Source organism: Cryptomeria japonica, chromosome 1 (assembly GCF_030272615.1).
Source record: "Cryptomeria japonica chromosome 1, Sugi_1.0, whole genome shotgun sequence".
In the NCBI taxonomy this organism is placed as follows: domain Eukaryota; kingdom Viridiplantae; phylum Streptophyta; class Pinopsida; order Cupressales; family Cupressaceae; genus Cryptomeria; species Cryptomeria japonica.
In genome coordinates, this window is record NC_081405.1 from 117,195,674 (window position 1) to 117,218,075 (window position 22,402).

The following is a 22,402-nucleotide window of genomic DNA, read 5'->3' on the forward strand; positions in this document are numbered from 1 at the left end:
AAGGATCAATTATTTCCCAATTGGCTAAACAATAATATCCCAGAAAAAATCTTCAGTACAAAGCACTGAACAAAGCGAAGCAGCATAGCTACCAAAGCGAATAACGAAACCTAATATCCCTGCAATCGAAAGGACAATCCTCGCATAGTAAAGAATGCTTCTGATGATTAATCCCGGAAAAGCCCTTCAATGGAAAACACATGCCAGAAAGGCAACGAGAGATCCAACAAGAGCAGCTGCTAAATTAGGCACCACCACCATAGAAGCAGCGCCTGTAATCAGAGATGGACTAGGCGCCTCTGCCTCCTCTGCACCAAATACTACTGATATCATCACCATTATCATTATTATGGCCAGATTTAGGGCTGCTCCTGCCATTTCCACACCCGTTATTTTACAAATTAACAAATTGACTACAAGAAGATCTGCAGCAATTGATGCTTGTTTTCTGTGCAAGAAACCAGAAGAGCAGGAACGGAATGAGGAGGATGAGAGGAAAAGAGAGTATTAATGCTGCATTTTGCCCTCCCTGTGCAACGGACAGGCAAGTAAAAAGGAGAATACAAGTGGAAAGATGTGGTTGTGGGACCATCATGTCCTGTAATGTCCCGTTGGAGTCGTATGATTGATTGGTAATGTAATGGTGGCATTACAAGGATATGTTCACATGCTTTTCTGGTGGGTATGGGCATGCTCTGCAACGGTAAGCTGTAAAAAGTATCTTTTTCAATTTTTCTTAAAAGGGATGGGGACGAGATGCTTTCAATTCTTTTTTAGTTTTGGAATATTTTGGTAAAAAGTGTTCAATAATTGCTTTGGATTTGATTGTGTATGTCAATTTTTTCCATCAATGTTTCGATTGTGATGATCTTTCATCTCTTTGGTATTTGTGTCTCATCCTGATGATAAATCACAGAGTGTGATTTGAATCGTTGATGAAAAAAATTGGCATACACAATCAAATCCAGAAGCAATTATTGAACATTAGCATGGATTGTGGAAATTTGATAGCTCTAATTGATGCCCTTCATGAGAGGGAATTATCTTTCAAATCTAAACAACTGGAATTACTAAGGATTAAGCTAGCAAAGAAGATCTTTCATCTCCTTGGTATTCTTGTCTCATCCCAATGATGAATCATGAAGTGTGATTCGAAACGTTGATGAAAAAAATTGGCATATACAATCAAATCCAGAAACAATTATTGAATATTAGCATGGATTGTGGAAATCTGATAGCTCTAAGTGTTGATATAATTATATATTGGTAAGTGACACATTTTAAAGTGAAATTTGGTGCATGATCTACTGTTTCTTTCTATTTATTTGTTATTCAAAGTTTGAAAATGTTAATTAAAATTCTTGAGTGATCTATATATAATTGTTTTAGTTGAAATGGTTTTGATTAAAGTTATGTAAGTGTTTTTAAGTCATTTGTAAAGCCCTTTGTCATGGAAATTTGATCAAGTCTAAATTTCAAGCATTTCAAAGTGAAATTTTGATTGTCAAATCATCAATGTCATAGGTTATTTATGTGTGAATTTGATTGTTTTGAGTCACTAATTATTGTCTAAATCAAATCTCCAAACAACCAACCATAAAGAGAATTGGCAAAATAACTTGAGGATCAAGACTTGCTTGCACATTTACACTTGGTGCAAACATCCAAGTAAAGCTTCAAACCTTGATAGCATGCTCATATAGTAGCAAATCAAACCTTGCATGAACTTTTTCACCATGTGCAAATGTGTAGTCGATCCTTGAAACTTTTCTTTACTTGAATTACACTAGGAATTTTCTCTCCATTTCCATTCTTCCTATTTTGCGCCTAATGCTCATAGAACCTTGATAGTGATAGCGAAGGCATGCAGGTATGAAGGTAGGTGAAAGTTTGAAACCCCAAAATTTTAAAACGTTTGGCCAATTGTTTGGATTTTTACAAATTGGGCCTCTTGACTAAGGCATGGAAAAAGTGGGGGAAACAAGGGACAATAATAACTCATCCAAGACTATCCATATATGATATCTCATATTGATCATATTTGGGACTACAAGAGGGATATGAAATATCAACATAAACCAAAACATCATGTCAATGTTTAGAGAGTAGCTTGGTAGCTACTTCTAGATTTCCAACAACCAAGGTTTCATTATGGTGAAGAGGCACACATAGACATTTTCAACTTGTTCACATGGTCTTGTGTGTGGATTTGTGCCTTTGATGGGATCAATGTCAATTTGGTGGAATTTAATGGGAATAAATATCTAATACTTTCAATTTTGACCAATAATGGCATGTATAAATGTGTAGGGGTGTAAGGTGAAATAGTACACATGAGAGTCAATGGATTGTAAAATATTATACTTAAATTATGTTTGAGTGAAAAAAAACATCATACACTCCTAACAATGAGACTTCAAAATGTTGCATATCAAGATGAAAAGATGGCTTGGAAATGAATAATTAGGGATGTGAAGTGTAAGGTGTGTTTCGGGGAAGAGGATATGAAAAATTATAAAAACCTACAACATTTGGGAAGAGTAATTAGGGATTAGAACTAGGTAATAAAAAATACAAAAGTGGAGAAGATAGAATAGGGAGAGGCAACACATTAGGGATTGAGGATTGAGGATGTGCACTAGAATATTCCTCTAGGGGAAAGTGGTAGAAAGAATTTTGAGATCTAAAATGAAGAACATAATTAGGAAATAAAGAAATAATGAAAGGGATGGTGAAATGTGGAAGCCCAAAAACTTGAAAGGAGGTAGATAAGACACTAAGGTTTATGGATTGAGTTTGCACCATAATACACATCTCTAATGTAAGATGTCAAGGAAATCATTAGTAGCTTGTAATATAGTTTGGACTAGGATTCCAAGAATAAGGAGAATATTATGGTTCAAGGAAATTATGTGCCATAAGTGTGAAGGAAGAGAAAGAGGAAGGAATACTCAATAGGGAATTAGAATCATGGATATGCAATACCTCAAACCAAAATATGATGGTAGGAGAGACTATAAATTCCTTGATAAATACCAAGGAGATTGAGGTTTAGGAATTGGGATTATCATTATAAAACACAAAGTTAAGTGTACTTCTAAAAAAATATGCTTGGAGGAAAAGAAGATTAGTGAAAGGTAAAGGCGACATGTGATTATTAAGGGTCCGAAAATAGGAAAATTAATACTAGAGAGATGAGTAGCTAAAATATTGAAAAAATAATGGGGAATAAATAAAGGAAGTGGAGGGGCATGGGGAAGGGAAAAAGGGATTCTATTAGGAAGAAAATTGAAATGTGGTGATTCAAGGGAAAACATGTTGGCATGAAGAATTTTTAAATCCTAGTAGAGAAGACTACATAGGGCAAGCGACGGGAAAACACAAAAGCATAAGTGTGAAAACGTAAACGTAATAATTGGTATGAAATGCTAATGTTTAAAGATCGATTATCACACTTACATATTATTTAGGTTCATTTCCCAAAGCTCAATCTTGAAAGCAAAGAGGAAGAGCAAGGATTGAAAAATTAGGGAAATTAATGAAAAATGACTTATTAACAAGAAGTCCAAAAACTTGAAATAGAAAAAGGAATTATAGGAAAAGGAGAGAATTGGTTTCAAGGAATGAAGTGAAAGCATACCAAAATGAGGAAGTACAAAAATGTGATGAAGTCTAGAAATAGGCACAAATAGCCTCATAGTTAAATGTTTTTTGGATCTTTGTAATTTAGGCACATGACTGAAATATGAGGGAGGCAAAGCATGAAATATACATAAAATTTACCAGGGGGTCTCATTGAAGGAGATCCCTAATTAACTATTAATGATGGGAAAGGTAGGTTAGAGAAGCAAAGGGGTATAAGGAAAACAAATTTACACTTGTTAGATTTGGTCCTTACATAAGGTTTAATTGGGCATGTGTGCCTCTTGTTGATACAAAATGATCTAAGAATAACTTTGGGAATAGAACAAAATGGATAAGCTAAAAGCAATACCAACACAAAACCATGTCAAATATTCATCTTGAAGCTCAACCATGTCACTAGTCTTTCTTGTAGCCAACTTCTTAACACATTCATTAACCTCTAGTATAGTGAATACTTTTATTGCCATGTTGACCCTTAGGGGGGACTCAATTGTTGACTCCTACTCTTACAAATATTTTGCATATTCAAATCATCAAGTGACTATAATGTTAATTCTTTTCTTTTTCTTGACTAAAGTTCACTCCAAAATGGTTTTTAGTTATTCTTCCGTAGAGATATAATTTCTTCCCCTCTTGTGTTAATGAACACTTATTTTTTTATTTTTACAATCTTCTTGTATAACTTTATGTTCGTCGTTTCTTTACCTAGCTCTTTAAGAGCTCTCCTTGCAAATTTATAGTCCTCATAAAACCAAGCATTTTCCATACAAATAATGTGTTTTCTTCCTCGTCTTCGTCTTTTCACTTTTACAACACCCAAGTGCCTCTTGAACTATTCTTGTTAACTAACTACTTTTTGGATCCTGTGACCTTATTTTCTTTTTCTTTCTACACTAATTGCCTTAATGTTTCGTTGAGGATATTATAATTTTTTGGGGTTGAAAGAATTTTCCCTTTATTGGATTGGTGATTATGTTGCTCCTTTAGTATATGTCGGTTATTCTTCTACCAAGATAACATTGGCCATACAAGGCTATGGTTTGATTTTAAATCTCTAAGGCAATTTTCAATCACAACCTCCATTATCCTGTTAATCAAGCTTTGTGAATAAATGGTATGATCAAGAACACTTCTCCATTGTAGGTCTTTCATGTATAATCTCTAGAATTCTTCCATTTGTCAATACCATTTGAAATAATCAAATAAAAAAACACCACACAAAGCAAGTAATTTGTTACCACAATGATTCTACAAAACAACTTGATTATTGGTGATTTTCCTATTAAGCAAGCCATATAAGATTGCTACTCTTTTTGTTCCATAAAATACTAACTTATTGATTTGTTGTCTTTACATTTGAGAGACAAAATAAAAGTTACAATTTTTATGCAATTTATCTTTTTCTCCGATATTTTGTACAAAATACATTGCTTATTTGTATCTTTATTTTCCAACAAAGGTTTCTTCTCCTTTTCATTAAAACTTTTATTCATCCACAAGACCATTACTGAAAGAATAATGTAATCCAATAATATAGTATCATCCTCTAAACCCAACTAATTAATTATTTGAAGAGAACTTTAAAATACATGAGAAGATCCATGTTTAACCCTGAAAATATACGAGGTTTGGTAAGGAAAAATAATTTGAACTCTAAAAATTTAAGAGTTGAGCCAAGAATTTAAACAATAAATTTTATCATATCAAAAAACATGCCTATGAGGCACACATACGCGCAGTCTTTCAGAGGGATCCATTGTCTCCTAATCGGCTAAACAATCATCTCTCAGAAAAATCCTCTGTAGAAAACACCAAAGAAAGTGAAGTAGAACGGCCTCCAAAGCGAATAAGAAAACCTAAATCACCGCAATGTTAAGGACCCTCGCATAGTAACGAAGGCATCTGATAAATTAATCCTGGAAAAAACCTTCAATGGAAAATAAATGCCAGAAAGGCAACAAGAGATCCAACAAGAGCAGCTGCTAAGGAAGGCGCCACCGCCATAGAAGCAGCGCCTGTAATCAGAGATGGACTGGGCGCCTCTGCTTCCTCTGCACCAAATACTACTGATATCATCACCATTACTATTATTACTGCCAAATTTAGGGCTGCTCCTGCCATTTCCACACCCGCTATATTACACATTAACAAATTGACTACAAGATCCGCAGCAATTGATGCTTGATTTCTTGCAAGAAACCAGAGGAGCAGGAACGGAATGAGGAGAATGACAGGAGAAGGGGGTATTTATGCCGCGTTTTGCCCTAGCTGGCCAACGGACATGGATGTAAAAAGGAGAATAAAGTGGAAAGAGGTAGTTGTGGGACCATGTCCTATAATGTCCCGTTGGAACCCTATGATTGCTTGGTGATGTAATGGTGGCATTACAAGGATATGTTCCCATGGTTCTATGGTGGATATGGCATTATAAGTATTATGTTCAATTTTTCTTTAAGGAATGGGGACCACGTGCTTTTAAATATGTCTTTTCAACTTTCATTGATATAAAAATGATTTATATGGTCGTGGGAGTTATTCTTATAGTGGTGAAATGAGTATATTTATGTTAATTTTTATTTAAATTTGGGGTTGTTTTGGTAGTATGTCTTAATTAATTGATAAGTGACATATTTCTATGTTAAGTTTGGCAAATGATGTAAATTTTCTCCCTATTTGTTTGTGCATTTAAAGTTTGAACATGTTAATTAAAATTTGTGAGTAATCTAGATATAAAATTCATCGTTGTTTCGAGTTATTTGTAAAATCTTTTGTTGTTGAAATTCGATCAGTCTAAATTTTAAGCATTTCAAAGTGAAATTTTGATTGTCAAATCGTCATGCTTATAGAGTACTTTGGTGTGAATTTGAGTATTTTGAGTCATTGAATTATTGTCTACATCAAGTCTCCAAAAATCCAATTATAAATAAAAATAACTAAATAACTTGAGAATCAAGATTTGCTTGCATATTTACACTTGGTGCAAACTCCCCAATAAAGCTCGAAACCTTGATAGCATGCTTATACAGTGGGGAATTAAACCTTCTAAGAACTTTTGCACCATGTGCAAATGTATAGCCGATTACTGTTTACTTGAATTACAGTATAAATTTTCTCTACATTTATATTTTTCCTATTTCATGCCTAATGCTCATAGACCCTTGATTTCTATTCAAAATTTAGTATTTACACTATTATTAATATTGTAAAAGAACATTATCCAAGTGCTAGTATAATTGTTTCAATTTGAGGAGTTTTGATTACCATGTCTCCAAATGTAATGACAATTTAAAATTTTGTTAGTAGTTTTAATGTCTATAGGTTGTGTTTGTTTAACTATTGTGAACAGAACTTGTTAAGTTATAATTAGTGTATTATATTGCTATTTGATATCCCACATTCTTTTGTAATGTTTCATCCATAGTGACATTTGTTGTCTTTTGGGATATCAAATTTTGATTTTACCTAGATTGTACATTATTTTTTTTGTTTTTGATGTGCTTCCTTACCGAACCACAAAATATTGTAACCTCCTCCTTTTAGTAAACTATCTTTGATATTGAAAAAATAAATTTAAAGAAGTCTTTTACTTAAAAATTGTTAGCATAGCTTGGAAGTTTTGATAGAAAAACTTGGTGGGTGGAGCTCTGCAACAAAGGATGAATACGAACGGTCCTTGGCGGCAGGTCAACTCTCTGTTCGGGGGCTCCCAAACCTAGTGGGAAGCCCCCACATTTACTCCTACTCATGCCTCCATTAATGGAGATGAATAGCGATGGGGTTGGAATTAATACCAACCAAAGCATTAACGGTGGGAAAAAAACATTCCGCCAAGCCGTTCAAGGGCTCTGCATGACATTCCCAGACGAGGCAAAATTCTAACTAGAGGTACCTCATGATGCAACAGCAAGCCAAGCTCGCGAAGAAGGTGAGGTTGCCTCGGCTTCAAGAGTTGTCATTAAACCTAATTCTTCAATGACTGATTGCATTTCTAAGGAAATTTCTAGGCTTAGGGATTCTGCGATTTTTTTAGCAGCCCTTGATGTAGATAGGATGTCGTCTAGGCAATATGTGAATAGATGGTTTCAAGATACTCGATGTATTAAACTTGGCATTTATTTTTATTTCTGTAGAATGTTGCAAAAAGGGTTATTCCTTATTTTTTTTAATGATAAAGAAACACAGAGGAAATTTATCGATAAACAATTTTGGAATGTAGGAAATGCATGTTTTAGGGTCGTTCCTTAGACCCCTCTTGCATGTAACGAGGAAATCATGGCACTCTCTAACCCTAAATGGGTTGTTATTAAAAATGTTCCCCCATTCTTATGGAACTGTATTATAAAAATTACCGAACCTCTAGGCAAAGTAATTAAAATTGACTCTTCTGCTGCCTTATTACCCCATATGGATGTGAGGGTACTCATTGCTTTCAATCCTGGCTCGGCTTTCCCCTCTGGAATAGATATATGTATTGAAAACTAGTTATTTTCATGTCCCTTAGAGTATTTGGGGGGAATTAATGCATGTCATAAATGCAGAAGAAGTGGGCATTTCCTTAAAAATTGCCCTCTGATAGGAGGGACAAATGTTACCTCTTCCAAGAGAACCTCTGTTCGAAACCATATACACTCGACCTCAGGAGACCCCTCGAACCCTAAGCAGATTGCCCCTACTCCCCACCCATTACACCCCGAACCTTCATCTCTCGGCCCATCCATCAATACACAACCTAACTCTACCAACCTACCACCTCCACCTGAACCTAATCCCCCACTTTGTCACCCACAAGAGTTCCCTAATCCATCTAGTGCTCCTCCCTCGATTGCTGAATCTTTACTCAAGTATCAGATGGCCCTGAAAGAGGCTAATTTGGGTGCAAGTGATTCTAATCCACTGCTGTCTAATATAGCTAAAGTTTCCACTAATAAAGGTGGACCCAGAACTCAAAATGCACAACAAATTATCTTGGAAAAATTGAAAATAGCTGCAGAACACAGAAAACAACTTGAATTATCAATAAGTAACCAAAAAAAGGAGATTGAATCCTTTACCATGCCCTTCCTCCAAGAGTTGATTGAAGGAGAGGATGGTGGTGCTCATGATACCACCAATGCTACCAGTGTTGTTAGTCAATCCCCTCAGGGGTCTGAATGTAGGGGTAATTACGACCTTCCTAGGGAGATGAGCAATCCTCCAATATCAAATACTCCCTTGGAGACCGGGGATGGGGGTGAGGAAGCACCACACCCCACCAAACCCCTTGAGCTGACATCTGATAACATTGATGGGGAAATGGGGCTTACCATTCCCCCTTCTGACCAACCTCTAGAGAAAGATCATGGTACTGGACCTGGGTTGAAGTCTGACAAAGTTGTGATTACCAACAATGATGGGGATAATCCATTTTCTCCAGATCTTAGAGCTTTTGATTTTGGAACTAATAATGGGGGAGAATACCTAGCTGGAAATAAATCTAAGAAAAAAAGGAGGAAAAGATCTCCTAAGGCCGCTAAAGAGGCTTCAGTTAGGAAGGATTCATTGGGACCCGAGAAGCTCTCTGAACTTAGGAAGAAATGAGGTAGACCACTCTCAATAGTGGCTTTTGATGCCAAACACCTTTCTAAACCTGAGGAATGGCCTAAGTGCTTCGAGGGGTTTAAATCCCTGGTGGGCACTCCTGAATTAACCTCCTAATGTTGAAAACCATCTCATGGAACATCAGGGGACTTGAGGCCCCTGACAAAAAATATGTAGTCAAAAGATTTCTAAATATGCACAAGGACATTGATTGCCTTATGCTCCAAGAGCTAAAATCATTGGGATTTACCCTAGAAGTTGGTCTAAAATCCATCTGGAGGTAGGCCACTCCCTTCTACACCAATCAACCTAAAGGAAAAGGTGGAGCTGTAATCTTATTAAACCCTAAATGGGCAAATAAGGTCACTAATAGGGACAATCCCCTTGTGAAAGGGTAGTATGGGCTATCATACAAAATGACAATTCCACCTTTGGCATCTGCTCAATCTATGCCTCTAATGACTACCGAGAAAGAGGGGTTATGTGGGAATGGCTTGCAAATTTGGAAGACATCCCCTGGCTCTTGGGAGGAGACTTCAACATGGTAATTAATGCACAAGATAAACAAGGAGGAAACAAGGTTGAGTGGAAAGGTGCTGAGAGAATACAGTGGGAAAGGATGGTTAACAAGATGAGACTGATTGATCCTTTAGCAGGAAAGAAGGGAGAATATAAATCAATATGGTACACCTAGTGTAATCACCAACAATATAATAAGAGAGTCTATTGCAGACTTGATAGATTTTATTTCAACAAAGACTTCTTCGAAACTGTTAAAAATAAGGATGGTATTCAATATGTTGTCATACCATATACACTATCAGATCATCATCCTATTATGGTTGGGTTAAAGATAACTGATAGTAGAGTGGCCCCACCAAACCCTAGTTCGAAATTTAGAATGAACACTAGTCTACTAATGGATGATGACTTGAAATGTGCCCTTTGTCTTGTTAGAATATTTAATAAATATGACAATAGCCAATTGTCCAACATTGACAGATGGAACCAGAATGTTAAAACCTGGACCTCACTCTGCCAAGCTATGGGTAAAAAGAAGGCTAAGGATACCAGAGCCTCTGAATTACAATTGCATAGTGGCCTCCAAGTGGATGAGCTTGATCTTCAAGGGGATCCTGAGAACGTATCACTCACCAATCAGCTTATTAAGGCCAAGACTAATCTTAGAAGATTGCAAAATCAGAAATTCAAAGGCTAGAGAACTAGGGATAAATTAAATTGGTTAGATACTGGAGATCGAGGTTCTAAATTCTTCTTCTAGCTTCTTAAAATGAAACAAGAAAGAGATAAAATAGACACCATATGGGAACATAATAAGAACCTCTCTGAACCAACTGAAATTCTTGAGTGCTTTGCTTAGATCTACAAGGATCTATTCTCTATTGAACCAGTTAGGGAGGAACAAGAAAATGCTAGGAAGATAGTCATGTCTTTGGTCCCCAAACTTATTGATAAGGAAGTTAGTAGGATGCTTGAAATGGCTATTTCTAAAGAACAAATCAGGAATTCTATATTGACCCTCAATAATGATAAATCCCCTTGCCCTGATGGGTTTCCGGTAGAATTCTATAAAGAAAATATTGAATGGATTGTTGATGATCTTCACTCTCTATACACTAAGGCTATACACACTGGATCCTTGGGAAAAAACATTAACCAAGGTCTGATCAAGCTTATTCCTAAAGAAGGTGACAAAACACTACTTAAAAACTGGAGGCCTATTACACTGTTGAATGTGTCATACAAGATCCTAGCTAAGTTGATTGCATGCAGATTGGAGAAAATCTTGCCTAAGATTATCAGTACTACTCAAACAAGGTTTCCTAAAGGGTGGTATACTGGAAAACCTAATTACCTATTGGGAATCACTCCACTGGGCTAAGGAATTAGGACAAAATGGAGCCATGTTACTCATAGACTTTGAGAAAGCCTATGATAGAATTGAATGGGAGTATATCATTTGGATGCTTCAATCATTAGGCTTCCCCCTGGATTTTGTGATAGTTCTGATACTTAATGTAAAGTACAGATGCCAAGCTAACAAGATGAGAGGGGGGGGGGTGAATCATACAAACTTAAACTTCCATAAAAACAATAGATTCAACCTTGGTAACATATACTTCAATAATATAACCAAAACTGCTAAACATGCAAACTCATAAGCACATAAACATCATAACAATCATAACACCAGATTTAACGTGGAAACCCAAATAGGGAAAAGCCATTGTGGGATTTTGGACCCACTAAGAAATATACTCTTCTAGAGTATGCTCGGTTAAAAGAAAATCATATTAAAGATTACAAACACATTGCTAGATGTGACCTGGTTAAGGGATTTCCCTCAGATCTGTTAGGATCTTCACCTTGTTAGAAGTGACCTTGTTAAAGGATTTCAAACACTCAATTAGAATGTCACCTTGCTAGAGGGTTTTACAAATAAGACTATTAAGTCCACTCGGTTAAGAGATTTTCTGTTACTTCACAAAATAACACTAATAAAAATCTATCTGCAACTTCACATCTAAAATGCTAAAGCAGATTCTTATTTGCTCAATACAATTTAATCATAGGACTTATCTTGTCCATCTGCTGGGCTCTATACTCTGTTATTCAAACAGGTCTTCAAGCTTCTGTGCTCGGTAATCACTATGTAGCATCCTTGTGCATACACTTGCCTGCATGCATTGTTTATCAACAGTTCCTTATTTATAAATGATTTGCCAACCGCTTAATCTCCTTGATCACATTTCCCATGATCAATCATAGCCATCAGATCTTCAAACTTGACCAGGTTCAATGTGTCCTTCAATTTGAAAACATTTTACCTCGCCTTGGAACTTGCATACATTTCTTGGAACTTGTGCTAGGGTATTGCGGTTCAATATGAGTTGTAGATCTTCCTACCGATCTTCCTTTGCCATATATTCTTTAACAAACTTCATGCACGACATGTCGATCATTTAATCATAGCCAGCTCATCAGCTTCCTTCATTAAATAATGCTTTTATTCATTCAATGCATTCTGTTATTACTCGGTTGCAACTCGGTAAATACTAAACTTTACTCGGTAGACATTCTGCCTTCATTAACCGATAGCGATAACTTTAGGGTTTACCAACTAGGTTCCTTAGGGTTTACCGACTAGATTCTTTGCTTGGTAACATAGTATAGTATTAACCTTACAATTAACAACATATGTAGGATATCAAAATAATCTAAACATCATGATCTCATCATTGTCTAAGTCGGTAATAGTTGCCCATTGAATAACTTATTCCTCGCCTTATTCGTCACATTATTTCTGTGTCTTTTACCGATGTCTTTATACTCACCAAATCATACTTCTTAAGATATGGCAACATCATATTGAATTAGAAAATCAATTTCTTGACATCAATGACAAAATAATAATATTAAGATAGTAAACATCCTTAATCAGTTATATCCATAATCATCAACAACCTTCTCAATATCCTTATAGAAATGCCAACAATCTCTTATTGTAATTGGAATGCCAACAATCTCCCTTTGTCTGTTATAATGCCAACATTTTGTAAACTAGTCAGAACTCTATTATGTGATATCAATGCCTCAGTTGAAGTAAATGGGATAAGGTCTTCCAATTTTACACTAACTAGATCCATCAGGCAAGGATGTCCTCTAGCCCCAGCCCTATTTGTCCTAGCTATTGATGCAATGCTCTACTTACTTAAGGACTCCTCTATCACTCCTCTTGTTAGGGGTATATCCTAACCTAACAAAAAGGAAATCTGTAATGTCCAATTTATCGACGACACTGCAATATTAATTAAACTCAAGGAAGAAAACCTTGTTGCTCTTGTGAAAAAATATTGATCTATTTTGCCTAGCTTCTGGCTGTAAGATTGTTATGCAAAAATCCAATCTCCTTGGTTGGCAAGACAACCCCTCGGGTTGGCTTTCAAAACTCTCTCTCAATTGGCTGGACCCTACCCAAATTGTAAAGTACCTAGGTATCCATTTCTCTGTTCTTCCAAATCTAAAAGAAATGTGGGAATGGGTAAGGAATAAGATTGATAAGAAGCTCTCCAAATGGAACAAGAAATTTCTCTCCTTGGCTGGAAGATTTCAGGTGTGTCAAAAGATATTGGCATCATATAATATCTATTTCTCATCTGCTTGGCTATTTAAAAATTACCAAATGTATCATGTTCAAAAGCAGATTAGGGAATTCCTATGGTCAGATGGAAAGGGTACTAGGAAGCAACATGCAGTGAAATGGGAGTGGTGCACTATGCATAAGTTATTTGTTGGGACGGGGTTGAAAGACCTGAAACTACAGGGCATTGCCCTCGCCTCCAAGTGGATTCTTAAGGCCATGGAAGGTAATGAGCCATGGAAAATTCTGTTAAGAAATAATATTGTATCCTTGGTCCCTAAGAAAGCCAGGAAATGGAAAGATCTCACCATTCTTGACCTTCTTCTTGGATAGATTGAGGTATCCCCAGCTGGTTCTGATGTCTTTAAGTCCCTATGGAAAGCTTGGGAACATGTGAAGCACTTGGTACATATCAAGGTGAATGGCACTATATAGGGGCATATTGCCAATAACAAATCAATATGGTGGAATCTATTTCATAATGGAAAATCATTAGCCGCTCTCCAAGGCTGCTCTGCACTGAAATGGCACAATATGGGAATTAAATATTTTGAGCAGCTATTTGAGAATGGACAATTGAGATTGTGGGAGGAGTTGAAACTTACCTTCTCTATCCTGACATCCTAGAACAAGACCTATAAAATTCTTAAAATGGCTTTATCTTCTGCTCTACCCCCTCTCACCCCCCTCTCCTCCACTCCCCCTTCTCTGCACTTTGCTAGGCCGATGGCACACCTCTCCCCACCCTTAAAGATAAATGCATCTATTCCTCACTTACCGAGGCTGATACCATTTTTCTACACCTTAATAGTTGTTGGGCTCTAAACTGGGAACCAAAGGACTGGAAAGATAGGTTGTGTAAGTTTTGGATGGCCCATAATGAACCAAAAAAACAATTCTTTGGTTGGCGCCTGCTGTTAAATAAACTCCCCATAAAAGATAAGGGGGGTAATTGCCTAAACTGTAACATATGCAAAGTACCTGAAACTGTGAAACATATATTTTTTGAATGTCATTTTGCAAAAGAAATATGGAGATTGTTCGGCTTAAATTTGGAATCTAATTCTGTTGAATACATAGATGTTGATCTAGGCTATATCAAGGGCTATAGGAAAATTGCAAATATATTTTGGTCTTGTTTTTCTTTGGAGGTTCTTTGGCTCATTTGGAAGTATCGTAATGATGACATCTTTAATAACAACACCAGGCACCTCACTGAGTCTCTTAGGAGACTCATTATTTACTCTATCTCTATGCAGGTCACTGTTGTAATTAAGCTAGACTTGGACAAATTTGACAGATGGATCAAGGAAGGGGTTACTACTGTTTACATCCAAGAGTTATCTCACGGTTTCACTTGGGAGAGGGATGAACAGGGCAAGGCTGCATTTGAGCAAGCACTAATGGCCTTTATGAGGCACATGGAGTGTAGATAAATACACATGGAGATAACTCAGGAGGAAGCTGACCTGATTCATGAACGCACCTCTCACCCCCACAAACAGGCCATACTTGATGGTCGGGTGGAAGTGTGGCAGGATGGAAACTTGGGGTGGGTGGCTTGGATCCCCCCACTAGGAGCCAACTCTTCACCAGAATCTGAAATCTTATTTACCTAGTTCTCTAATGTTTTTTGGTTACAAATAAGTATATCTAATGTAATCATCTTCATATAGTGGAGGTGCTCCTTAGCTGCATATTTTTGTGTATACACCTTCCCTTGGTGCCTTGATACTGCTGAACTCAAATTTTCCTGATGCTATGTAATATTATACGATATCTAATCCTAAAAATAAATTTAAATCAAAATAAGAAGTTATTGAAGAGCAAGATGAGGTTCAATAAAAAAAAATGAAGTTGAATAATTTTTTTTTTGAAGAATAAATTGAAACTTTCAACAAAATATTGAAGAATAAACATTTGAAGCTAAGGAATTTCTTCCTAACATAGAAATCCATGAGATTATGGACATGATTGATCTATTTAATAAGATTTTAGTTGAGAACGCGGTCCTTGAATATACAATCATAACACATTATAAAATAATTTGGGATAAATTCTTTGATAACAAATTACTTAATGGAAAAGTATAATTTTATATAATTTATTTCTTGTTAGGGTTGATAACAAGAAGGAAAGGTGGGTTGATACAGAGAAAATTATTAAGAATTTACAAGTGACTTTTGATGTAATTGGACTTGCACAAGTTGAAGCAAGAACCTAAGAGGAGCACATAGATCATTAATCTCTACCATAACAAGTAAATTTATCACACGTAATAAACATGTGTGAGTAATTACACGATTTATATTTGTATAAAGGAGACTAGTTATAAACGTAGGAGTTGATTGTGAACTCCCCACAACCAAAGATCACTTGCAAAAACAACCTTCAACAAGAGAGAATGGAAATAATAGTTTGTTTGATTATGTATGCAATATTGAATGGTTGAATATTGTAGATTCAAAAATATCACCCTTATCACCTTTAGTGGCAATTGCGACATGTGGTGCCTCCCCCACACTGCTTGGAGGACAGGTCTACCAACGTGTCCTTTTGTCCACCGAAGAAGTCCATATCAGCTTCCCCAGAGATGTTATCAATTCTGCCAACCTGACAGATTCACAGATGCAGGCGCGACGCGCTGCCGTCCCGCCAACCTGCCAGCCAGCAGGTGGTCATTGGGACGTTATGACCTATGCTAGGAAGGAATTGTAGTGCCTCCCTCCATGGCCACTAACATCCAGACTCATCTCTTATCCTATATCCTTGGTTTTGGGACACTTCCAAAGGATCTTTTAGTAGATTGGAGACTGGCTCTTGGAGATGCTACCACCATTGTTGCAACATCATCAAGCTATCAAGTTTACCAAGCATGCTAATATTTTCCAAGCACTAGGGGAGTAATCTAACTCTATCTTATATTTCCAATATCTTGTTTATTTTCCCAATTACCAAATAGCATGGCATTGTCTTTGTAATTGCTTTTACATTCTTCTTTATCATCTTCCTTTCCCGTGGCTTTTTGGGTTGTTCGTGGAGGTGGAAACACCAAAACGGGGGTCTGACTTAGGCAGGCTCCAAAACACAACCCCCAATATTTTCTCTCTTGTATGTGTGTAGGTACATCTTCATGGAGAAGAGATTATCTTGCGGGAGGCTTCATAGTGTGGACCGGTTGTGAGACTTTCCTCACCTTTTAGTATATTTCCCTTATCGTAACCTGTGGTTTTTACATATTTCAATATTCTTTAGCTTATTTGTAAATTTTGTCAACATGTCTAGAGCTTTATGCTCAGACTTTGTACTTGTGTGTACAAGATGACAATGCACCACACTGGCATCCCTACTCCGCGCGCTCGTCCTGTGGACAGAGGCTCCACAGAGTCATCCAGAGACGTCTCTCGAGCGTTTTACACTCCTCGCATGATTCTGTTATCCCCTGCCTCAATGTTGTGCCTATTGGAAGAGATAATCAGAAGGACAATTTGTCCTTGAGGATTCATCATCCTCAAGGTGACAATTCCTCTGTTACATTTTGGTGAACCCGACGCGAAAGGGGATTTGTGTGTGATTGTTTCTTCTAGTATAGTTTAGTTAGTTTATCTCATTTTCTTTTCCAGTTTAGCATAGTTGTTTTACTTTTTACCACACTCATTTATAAACTTAAAAACTAAAAAAAAAAATACACACACGCACACACACAAAAACAAAAAACCAAAAACAACAAACATCTTTTTCCCTTTCACATTTTTTAAACACATCAAAATAGAATAGTCCTACATCTTTTTCCAAGGACTTGTCCCTGTTCCATGATTTGGTTGTCAATCAGCTTATGAGCTTTATGACCCAGACTACGACATGAGTCATAGTTAGGAGGTCATCTAGGAGGATCTTCCCTCCTGATCGTTACATCCCTCCTCTACCCGGTGCCATGCATGGTGAGCAGTCATCTGATCCCAATGAGTTATTGACCTCTCACAGTCTGAAATCTATTCTGACTGGAAGGCCTTCTCCTTCTAACTCGCAACCTAAATCTCCTAGGAATTCTACCCCATTTTCTTCTCTTGCTATCGATCACGATTCTGCTGTCTCTATCGCTTTTGAGCAGATTAGTTCTTTAGAGAAGAATTTGAGAGATTTTGAGGGATTCCTGAACAGAGAGAATGTCCTCCCCTAGGCCAAGAATGTCGTCAACATGTTGAGAGACATGTTGATATCCAACAAGAGAGGCCTAGAGATGTTGAGGACCCTATCCATGATTGTTTAAAACCATTTGCCCCTAGCTGGGGTACCCCCTGTGGATACTGAGTTTGATCCATTTGGGTCCCAGGTAGGTGTTAAAATGCCAAGGTTGGGAGCCGCTTGGTGAATTCCAACATCAAGAGTATTAATGCCTCCGCTGTTCCTTTAGGTTACACGGATATGACTAGTGACTCGACTACTATTTCCGCTGCTACCCATATTGCAGTTGTCTCTACCAGTACCACGTTAGTTGACATGTCATTTGGTAGAGGTGGTGGTGCAGCTGCACCACCTCCTCCTTCGCCTACGAACCCGGTTCTGAATACTATATTGTAGAACATGGGCTATCTTCAATTGCAACTCACTTCTCTGGCTTCTCCTTCCGGCCAACCATCTACACCCTGCGTACTATAGAAAGAGCCCTAAAGAGATCACTATCTTAAATACCATCCTTCCAACACCCGCCGAGTCATTGAAGTTTGATAGGTTCAGTGGTGATGGTGACCCAAACACTCACATCGATTCATTTATGACCATGTGTAGTGACTATCACAATCTAGACTTTATTCTCCTCAAGTTGTTTGCATGTTCCCTCAAAGGGACTGTGTTGGAATGGTACAATTCGCTGCCTGACCACTCCATCCGCACCTTTGACCAGCTGATGAATCTCTTTCTCAAGAGGTTGTAGGCTAACATAGGTAGAATTGTCACTATATCCGACCTTATTCATTGTAAGCAGAAACCAAATGAGAAGGTGATGAATTTTATCTCATGATATCAAGCGATCTCAACTAAGATTCCCTTTGTCCTATCGGATAATGACTTACAAAATATGTTCATAGGCAACTTGCAACCGACATTGAGGGAGAATTTTTCCTTGAATTGTTATCAGAACTTTGCCAGCATGTGCTCTGCCTTGACCGATTGTCAACACACCGTGATGTAGTTCAAAGAATCTTCTTCGAACCCACGTGGTGGGTCCTTTCCTGGCACATCCTCAGATGGGTCTTGGAGGAATAAATTCATGGCTAATGTAGCAGCTACTCCTCCGATAGATGCCTCTCAATCCTTGCAAAACTGAGTCTTCACAAAATTGAATGACTCTTATTTGAGTATCATGCAGTGGTTGTTGTGAGACAACCTGATCACCCTACTTGAGCCTAAACCTATGTTAGATAGATGACCTTACCCCCACTGGTTTGATGGGTCCAAGTATTTGTCATTACCATCGTGTGCCTGGTCACGACACTGAGAGATGTTATCGTCTTGGACACATTATCAAAGACCACATCGACAGTGGGGATAACAAAGTCGACGCAAGGAAACACAAGTCAAACAAGTCCATTGGTAAAACCAATAGTGACTTGCAAATCTATACCAACCTATTTTGTCCGCACTCGACAAATGCAATTTCTACATCTGATTTATCCTTTGAGGGTGGTCCATATGTCAACATGGTAACCGTCACCCCTATCATCTCCCCCCTTCCCAAAAGGGGAAGGTGTCTGATGTTCTTATCTCATTCACACCGATCGATGCCCCATATTGCGGAGAACCTGCTCCTCTCTATATCCTCGCTTGATTGAACAGTCAAACTGTCATAGGTGTGATGGTTGACCCCTCTAGTAGAGTTGATGTCATCACGAAGGAGACACTCTTCATGAATGGATGGCGTAGGCCAGTCTATGACAAGTGTCACGCTACCTTATGAACCTACCGTGGAATCTCTATTAGCCCATTGGGAAACATCACCTTGACGGTCATGGTAGGTCCCAAGGCGATGTCTTTGGTTTTCACTATCATCCCTGAGTCTGATCTCTTCTGAGTCAAACTTGGGATCCCATGGTTGATCGCCATGGAGGTGGTTCCTTCCGTGTTTCACAAGTTCTTAGAGTTTCCTCATGACGGCACATTGCATGTCATCTAGGACACTGGCTATCGACCGTTGATTTCTTGTGGGGACTTCTCTTTGGATCACTTCTGGCCTGCCTCGATTGGGCCCATGCTTCTATGTGGTGACCTTTTATACTGCGCATATTATAAATACAAGATGGGGGAGTCAGTTTCTACATCGGTGCAGCCTGCCGTACCTTTTCCGCCTCCTGCATCAACTTTTGCACCCGAGATCATGGTCTTGGAAGGGGTTGTGCCACATGTCCCTCCATCGCAGGGGGTTGAGGCTAAACCTGCTCCCGTACCGAGACCTCCTCATTCGCCTAGGACCACGCATACCCCAATGGTGTCCTTTGTTCCTGTTATTGTACCTAGTACAACCAATGAAAAGGCACCTTCACTTTCGAAGTCCACGACCCGCCCACCCTTTGAGCTTCCCATCATGGCTGATATCCCTAGGCCATCTCGCTATGCAAAGGGGAAGCTCTTGTCTTAGGTTCCTTTGTCTCCACTTGCATCTACATCATAGAGCACATCGGTGCCTCCTGTCCCTCCACTTGCTCCTCAAGCGAAGCGAGGTCGGGCGCTCATTGCCATGAATGTGGTGCCCATTCAGGATGTCCCTCCTACTTCATTGGTTAGGCCTCCTTCTATCCTTGAGCTGATCTTGGAGGCCTCTCCTATCAAGCATGATGCTCCTGATTTGTCTCAGTTTGCGATTGGTAGTCCCCACCTCCGTCGGAACTAGCATGCACGCGAGCATAAATGCTTCTGATGGTCCCAGGCTCAAGCAGGTGATGTTTCCTTACAGTCCACTGGTGCATCCTCTAGCGTTGTTGTTTCAGAGCCTCTTCCTGCGGTGGCTCTTGATTCTGCATCAGTTTTGGTTTCACTTCCCACTGCTCCAGGGACCTTTGTTGACCCTCCCCCTAAGCGGGTGTAGGCCTTCATTGCTTCTTCCTTGGAGCCTCCTCTTATCACTTCTCTATCAAACACTCTGCCCTTGTCCGTGCCTTTGGTTATGCCGCATACATAGGTGGTCTTGAGTACAACTTCCACTACTCCACCTGTTCTTCCGCCCCTTGAACATCACAATTTTCTTGGAGTCCTTCAACTTGGCACAGTTGATAGGAGGCCTAACACTCATATCCCATGCAAATGCAAGTTCGAGAAGGGCCATGTCCTAGAGTCCTTACGTCACCGACCAACACAAGTTTGTTCTTCATTGCTTCCTTTGCCTGCCTCCGTTCCTGCTGCTCTGCCTGTTTGTATTTGCATGATCGAGAAGGCCCCACCTTCTCCTGAGTTCATCACTACCCCTCTTCTAGAGGCTAATAGTCATGTTCTTGTTCCATCCTCTCTAAGCGAGTCACATGCTTCCTCCACGGAGGCCTGCATGTTCAGCTCCTTGGAGGACATTTCTAGCCTTGTTTATGATCTTCACACGATCGTTAACCCTCACCTCCTTCGAGCTTGAAGATGAAGATGTTGTTGTTGCTTCGTCTGTTGCTATTGTTGCGGGTGAAGCACCTGGTATGACCCTTGCAATCATCCCTCTCCGAGCTAGCCCCCCATCACCCTCTGACCCAGATTGGGAGGACGAGGCTCTTCTTGAGGATGGTGATCTCCTGCAGTACGATCCCCTCCTAAGGGCTAATCATTAGGACCTTTAATTTTCATCTCCATCTGATTGCATGTGTTCCCATGTGCTTGCTTTATCTGTTTGTTCCCTACCTACCCTTGTTTCTTATTGAGCCACCTATCATGTTTATGTTCTCACATATCCATATTGCCTTGCCTATATATGCAGGCTCATATTCATTGTATGAACAACTATTGAACTATTGATCTTTTGATCATCTATCTATTGATGAGAATACATTTTATTCTTGTCCTATATTTTGTCTCTCTATTTTGTACATTTCATTGAGCTATTGATCTTGGCAAAATCTCACATGGTATTAGAGCCATTAGAGCATCATTGATTCATCTTTGAGAGGCATTATTGCGATGTCAAGAGGTAGATCTGAGGAGCAGCATATTTTGGAGGGATCCTAGACCAGATCCGACCTTGCCATTGTGTCCGGGTGGCTATTTCCATGAAATTTAAGTATAAATTCGGGCTATTTTGGTGAATGTCAAATTTCGGGCTTGGAGAAATTTTTTGCCCAATTTGGGCGATACAATACGGATTTTCGAAAATTTAAAAAAAAAAAAAATTTCTGCAAAAATTTCTTTTTATCATTTGCAAGAAAAAAGAGGGAAAAGGCATAAGGTTTATATATATATATATATATATATATATATATATATATATATATTGTATTGGGGGGGTCCGTAGACCCCCCCACCCCTGTGACCCCCATCGTACTGCAAACTTTATTTTTTGCAGGCTCTACACCTATCGCTGTCATAACATGCCCCCATTGCCGCCATGCTATCCCATCACCGACTATTCCCGTGGCATCCCGACCCCCGCATCTCACGCCGACTATCGACTGCACCCCTCATCCTCGTTGCTCCAACCATCGCTGCTGACCACCTGTTGGTGACCTCCCCACCCAGGCCGCATCCTCACCAGTGATCACCGCTCCGCTGACTTTGTGCCCCGTTGACGATTTCCTCCCGCCATCGGACCTCTGCCCCGCTGACAACCACTTCGACAGCTTCTGTCGGTCCCCACCACCACGCGGCCGCCACGTGGACCCTGCCATACAGGCATCCACGCAAGCATCACAATCACCCTACACAGTCAGCACCGTATGGATCCTAATCACCTAACACGTCATCAAGCCACGCCAGATTTTCTGTACCTTGCCAAGTCACTCAACCATAATGCCACGTTATTTTTTCGGCCTACCAGATTCTGCCACGTCATCA